The sequence below is a fragment of the Acomys russatus genome, chromosome 3 (assembly GCF_903995435.1).
Source record: "Acomys russatus chromosome 3, mAcoRus1.1, whole genome shotgun sequence".
Taxonomy (NCBI): Eukaryota; Metazoa; Chordata; class Mammalia; order Rodentia; family Muridae; genus Acomys; species Acomys russatus.
The window spans coordinates 53,824,121-53,829,884 of record NC_067139.1 but is presented as its reverse complement, the minus strand read 5'-3'; the positions used below and the strand labels follow the sequence as shown (position 1 = coordinate 53,829,884).

The 5,764-nt window shown below is 40.0% G+C and overlaps 1 pseudogene; it reads left to right on the top strand.

Annotated features, from left to right (window-relative positions):
* The first annotated feature begins 2,019 nt into the window (after window positions 1-2,019).
* On the top strand, window positions 2,020-2,605 carry LOC127184104 (40S ribosomal protein S7-like; annotated as a pseudogene).
* Window positions 2,606-5,764: the final 3,159 nt, after the last annotated feature.

Below are 5,764 nucleotides of genomic sequence, written 5' to 3'. Positions count from 1 at the left end.
ATCATTAATAAAAATAAATAAATAAAAAATAAAATGGAAAATGATCTATTATTCTAAACAAGAGCTGCCCTAATGTTCTTAACCCACTCAGTGTCATAAGCATAGCTGGTAGGATGGGGATTCACAGTAGCACTGTGGCTGCCTTTTCCAGGATTTCTTTGAAAGAACTTCATATACAGCTGTAAATACTGAGCACTGTTTCTTCCGCCTTCCCAGGAAAGGACAAGGCACTAGTGCCAGGCTCCCATTGGTTGTCCTGGGAGGAGACAACCATCCTGACCAGAAATGCTCAGGCCAAGAAGGCAAGTAAGGAGTGAGTGAGTGAGTGAGTGCACAGGGCTTTTCTGGGGATGTCTTTGTTTTTTGTTTTTTTTTTAAATTTCAGATTTTAAATGTATACCATTCACAATGAATGGAATTACATTATATAAATAGTACCTCCAGCAAGAACTATTCAAAAGGATTTCATCAGAAAATGTGTTCCCTTCCTCTGTGCCCTGAAACCAAGTATTTTCGTAGTACATTATCTATGTATCAATCTATGCTGGGTCATCATAAGAAACACAAGTCTCAGACGCCTCCCACTGTGCAGAGACTATGGCGTGAAACAGCATGACTACGGCATGAAAGAATAATGAGGTCATTTATACTTTTCTGTTTGGCAATTTGAAAACCTAAGTTGCATCCAACTAATTTATTTTTTAGCATTAAGCTTTTCCATGTCTGTGGACATATGCTAATATATGAAATCAACAGATTTATTTGTTTAAACAAATATTATCTTTTTAAAACAGAAACGGGCTACTAAGCTATGTCTCCAAATACATAAATATATTTTTCTAAGCCCACATGGTGAATAGATCATCTTTTCCATGACAGGGATTCTCTGTGGAGCCTTGGCTGTCCTGTACTTGCACTGAAGACCAGACTGGACTTGAACTCACAGTGACTTTTCCTGCAGAGATGATCTGTAACCTGGAATTGTGAGCTAACCATAAACCCCTTCTCCAAAAAAATTGTTTTCACCAGGGGTTTTGTCACAGCAAAGAAATGAAATTAGGGCATGCCTCAAGCAAAATAAACAAAAAAGGGAAGAAAAGTGGCTCCTAATGGAAGTGCCCTAGTTCCACTACTGTGGCAAACACCATGATCTAAAATGACTTAGGAAGAAAAGGTTTGTCTCATCTTATAGCGTACAGTCATTGTAGAGGAAAATCAGGGCAGGAACCTTGAAGCAGGTGCTGAAACAGAAGACACGGGCAATACTGCTTAGTGGCTCGCTCTTTATGACTCATCCAGCCTGTGTTATTATACAGACCAGGGCTACCTGTCGATGAGAGGCACCACCTACAGTAGACTGGGCTCTTCCCCATCAAGGAAGTCATCATGCAAAACAGTTCCACATAGGTTTGACTACTGGCCAATCTGATAGAGGTAGTTCTTCAAATGAGGCTCCCTTGTCCAACATGACCCTAGCTTGTGTCAAGTTGACAAAAATCCCTAACCAGTGGAGAAACTCATCATGGAAATGTGAAGCTAAAATAAAAACATCTCTGAGATATTAAGTATTCCAAAGTATGTTTCCCTTCACTCGTAGAGATGTGTGGCATCATGCTAGACAGGACTTGGATACAGGACTCTGAATCTTGGCATCTGCAACCTACTGTACGCAGGTTACCAAGAAGAGACTTGATACCCTATGAGCATATACAGGGTAGGAGGTTCCCCTCAGTCACAGTCATAGGAGAGGGGAGTAAGGGAAAAATGGGAGGGAGAGAGGAATGGGAGGATACAAGGGATGGGATAACTATTGAGATGTAATATGAATAAATTAATAAAATATATAGAAAAAAAGAAATCTGCAATGGGCTAAAGAGTGGGATTTAGGAAGCTTTGGGAACGGACGGTGTAGAGTAGGAAATGAAGACATCAGGAAGGAGGAATGAAAGTCTCCGACATTTTCTAATAGATGACTATGGTATGCCATTTTCTAAACCGGCACTCTGCAAGGGCAGAGCCATGTTTAGCTCGAGTGCCAAGCTTGCGAAGGCCAACGGCGAAAACCCGGACGAATTCGAGTCTGGCATCTCTCAGGCGTTGCTCGAGCTGAAGAGGAGCTCAGATCTCAAGGCACAGCTCCAGGAACTCAACATCACTTCAGCCAAGGAAATTGAAGTTGCTGATGGACAGAAAGCTAACATAAGCTTTGTACTAGTTCCTCAGCTGAAATCTTTTCAGAAAACCCAAGTCCCTCCAGTTTGTGAATTGGAGAAAAAACTTCAGTGGGAAGCACGTGGTTTTCATTGCTCAGAGCAGGATTCTGCCCAAGCCAAGCCGGAAAAGCCACGCGAAAAACAAGCAGAAGCTCCCCGGAAGCCACACCCTGGCAGCAGTGCATGCCGCCATCCTTGAGGACTTGGTCTTCCCACGTGGAATTGTGTGTAAGAGGATCCGTGTGAAACTGGATGGTAGGCGGCTCATAAAGGGTCGTTTAGACAAAGCACAACAGAGCAACGCGGAGCACAAGGTGGAAACCTTTTCTGGTGTGTTAAAGAAACTCACAGGCAAGGATGTTAACTTTGAACTCCCTGAGTTTCAGTTGTAAAGAAAATGACTGAATAAAGTGTCATTCATAGTTAAAAAAAAAGTATGTAGAAAAGAACTCGATTGTGTGAAAAAACAAAGCAATATAAAACTCTCAAAAACACAAAAAGAAATCTCACGATGAATGCAGCTAATTATTTGGGTCTTCCTTGAACAGCAGTTTAAAAGAAAACCCCAAATACAGATTTAATTAAGATCAGTGATATAATTATTCTTGGAGGATAGAAAAGGGTATACATTGGGGCATTGTAATTTTGGGATTTCAAATATTGTTTAAAAATTTAAAACAACCAAACAATGCAGTGCTGTTATTGTCTTTAAAATGTGACGACCTTTCTCCTAACATATAAGGGCACTAAAAGTGCCATTTTCTGGTGGGGACTTAGGTGTAGGAAGGACTAGGGCATAATGTTGGTTTTATTTGATGTTGTAATTCTTGAGGCACTATTTGAATTTCAAACCACAGGCTGTGTTTGCTTGCTAAATGTATTAATCAATAAAAACTCTGACATCACTGATATCAGAAAATAACCTAATTTTCTTGATGTCTAGAAAACTATGGATTTTCAACTTAATGTGAATAACAGAATGAATGAAGCAAGGGAAGAAAGTAAGCAAGCAATGGTGTTAAATGCTCCCTGTGTGGCGCGAAGCTGCTGCGTTTTTACTGTTTTTATGAGGACAATTCCTGGAGAGTCTCTGATCTTCATGTATCTGAATTTCTGGCAGTTTTAACTTCTCGATGTTGTGTTAATATAGTGAGAATCCTGCGGAAGGGACTAAACCAACAGAATTGGTTAGTGCCAGTCAGACCATAGAATAAAAATGGTGAGGCCTTTAAAAAATTGTGTAGGTATTTTGATAGGGATTGCATTGAATCTGTAAATTGCTTTTGGTAAAATGGCCATTTTTACTATGTTGATTCTCCCAATCCACGAACAAGGGAGATCCCTCCATCTTCTCAAGTCACCTTCAATCTCTTTCTTTAGGGACTTAAAGTTTTTTTCAAACAAGTCTTTCACTTGCTTGGTTAGCATTACTCCTAGGTATTTTAAATTGCTTGTGGCTAACGTGAAGGGTATAGATTTCCTAATTTCTTCCTCTGTATGATTGTCATTTGTATACAGGAAGGCTACTGATTTTTTTGAGTTAATTTTGTAACCAGCCAGTTTGCTGAATGTGCTTATCAACTGAAGGAGTTCTCTGGTGGAATTTTGGGGGTCACTTATGTATACTATCATATCATCTAGAAGAATGGATAAAGAAACTGTGGTACATATACACTATGGAATACTACTTAGCTATTAAAAACAAGGAATTCCCAAAATTTGTGGACAAATGGATTGAACTAGAAATGATCATAATGAGTGAGCTAACCCAGAAGCAGAAAGACTCAAATGGTATATACTCACTTATAACTGGACACTAGCCCAAGGGGCAGGTCCCATCAAAATCTGCACCTACCAGGAAAGTGGGATAGAGGTGAGAACATCCTATTGAGACTCTAGGTAAGAAGAATATAGGGGATAGGGAAGTAAGTGGATCCAGAGGGTCCTAGAAACCTACAAGAGGAACATTATGATGGGTGGATCTGAGCCCAGGGGTTCTGCTTGATCAAAGGCACCAACCAAGGACAAAACATGCAACCATCATAAAACCCCTACCCAGATCTAACCAAGGGACAGAACATTCTCCACAGTTAAGTGGAGACTGGGGACTGACTTTCACAGGATCTCTGGTGCCCCATATTTGGCCATGTCCCTTTGTTGGGGAGGCCCAATGGCACTCGGAGGAAGGATAGCAGACTACCAAGAAGAGACTTGATACCCTAGCACCATATTCAGGGGGAGGAGATCCCCCTTGGTCACAGTCATAGGGAAGGGGGATTGGGGTGAAAGTGGGAGGGAGGAAGGAATGGGAGGATGTATGGGATGGGATAGAAAATGAGATGTAATATGAATTATTTTATCTTTCAATAAAAATGTGTTAAAAAAATGGTGAGGCCGTTAACAGGTCTGTAGAGGTCTGATTGAAAGCTCTCTTGTCTATATGCAATGGCAGCAGGAAGGCTCAGGACAGAGAGCCCATGAAGTTTTCCAATACGGGAGCACAGCACACACAGGTAGCAAAGCTTGCGGATGAAATAGTAAAGTGCTCACAGTGCAGACTTCCCAAGAGGGACATTAAGATTTCATTTACACTTTAGTAGTTTGAATTTTGAAACATGAATGCATATACGGCTTTTCATCAATTATGCAGCTGTTGATAATGATACATTAAATGTCAATTTTCATGCTACTGTTAAGATGAATGGCTTTGATGGGGGGAAAGTAAATGACCAAATTGTGCAAAGGAGCAAAAGGGTGATGATTTTTTTTTTTTTTTTACATCAGACTAGTAACACACAGTATTGGTTGATGATGAAATATGAAGTGGTTGCTAATTTTGAAGAATGAAATAGAAATATATATGTTTTAAAGTAAATATATATTTCCTTCATTAAGTAAAAGAAAATATGGTTCTGTCAAAACTGAGAAAATGCTTTGTCATTTTTCTGGAGCCCTTGAGATGTGTCCTTAGAGTGCAGCCATCTGGAAGGAGAGGCAGCATCTTCGGTTTACATCTGCAGATGTGGTCCGTCCATAGATGATGGCTGATTCTCTCACAGATAATTATTTCTGTAGAGACAGGAACTTTTACTTCGATCCTGGCAGGCTCTGCTTCTCCATGCTAGACTTTTGTTTCCCTTATGTGCTTTAAGAACATGCTCAGGTTTTCCAAAGAAATTCCTCCATCGCTGAAGAAACATTTTTCTTTGTAAAGATTTCAAACTATGAAACCTAAAGCCTCAAGCTTGTTTCTAGACCTATTTATATTTTCTTTCTGTTTTCAAAATTACCAGATATGTAAAAAAAACAAGGGCTATAGAAGCAAAGCAGGATCAGTCAATGTGAGAAAGAAAAGGTACAAGACTAGTGCACAAGCCCAAGATACTCAACACCTGCTTTCAGAGCAATAGGCAACTCTGCTTTCAATTTGTCAGAATCAATAGTTCTAAACATTATAAGTGATTTGCTCTCAAAGCAAAGATCTTTGGTAATATCAGTGCAGAAGAGCTAAGCTTTGCCTTGTTTCCTCGCCACTTTCTTGGTTAGAGTAA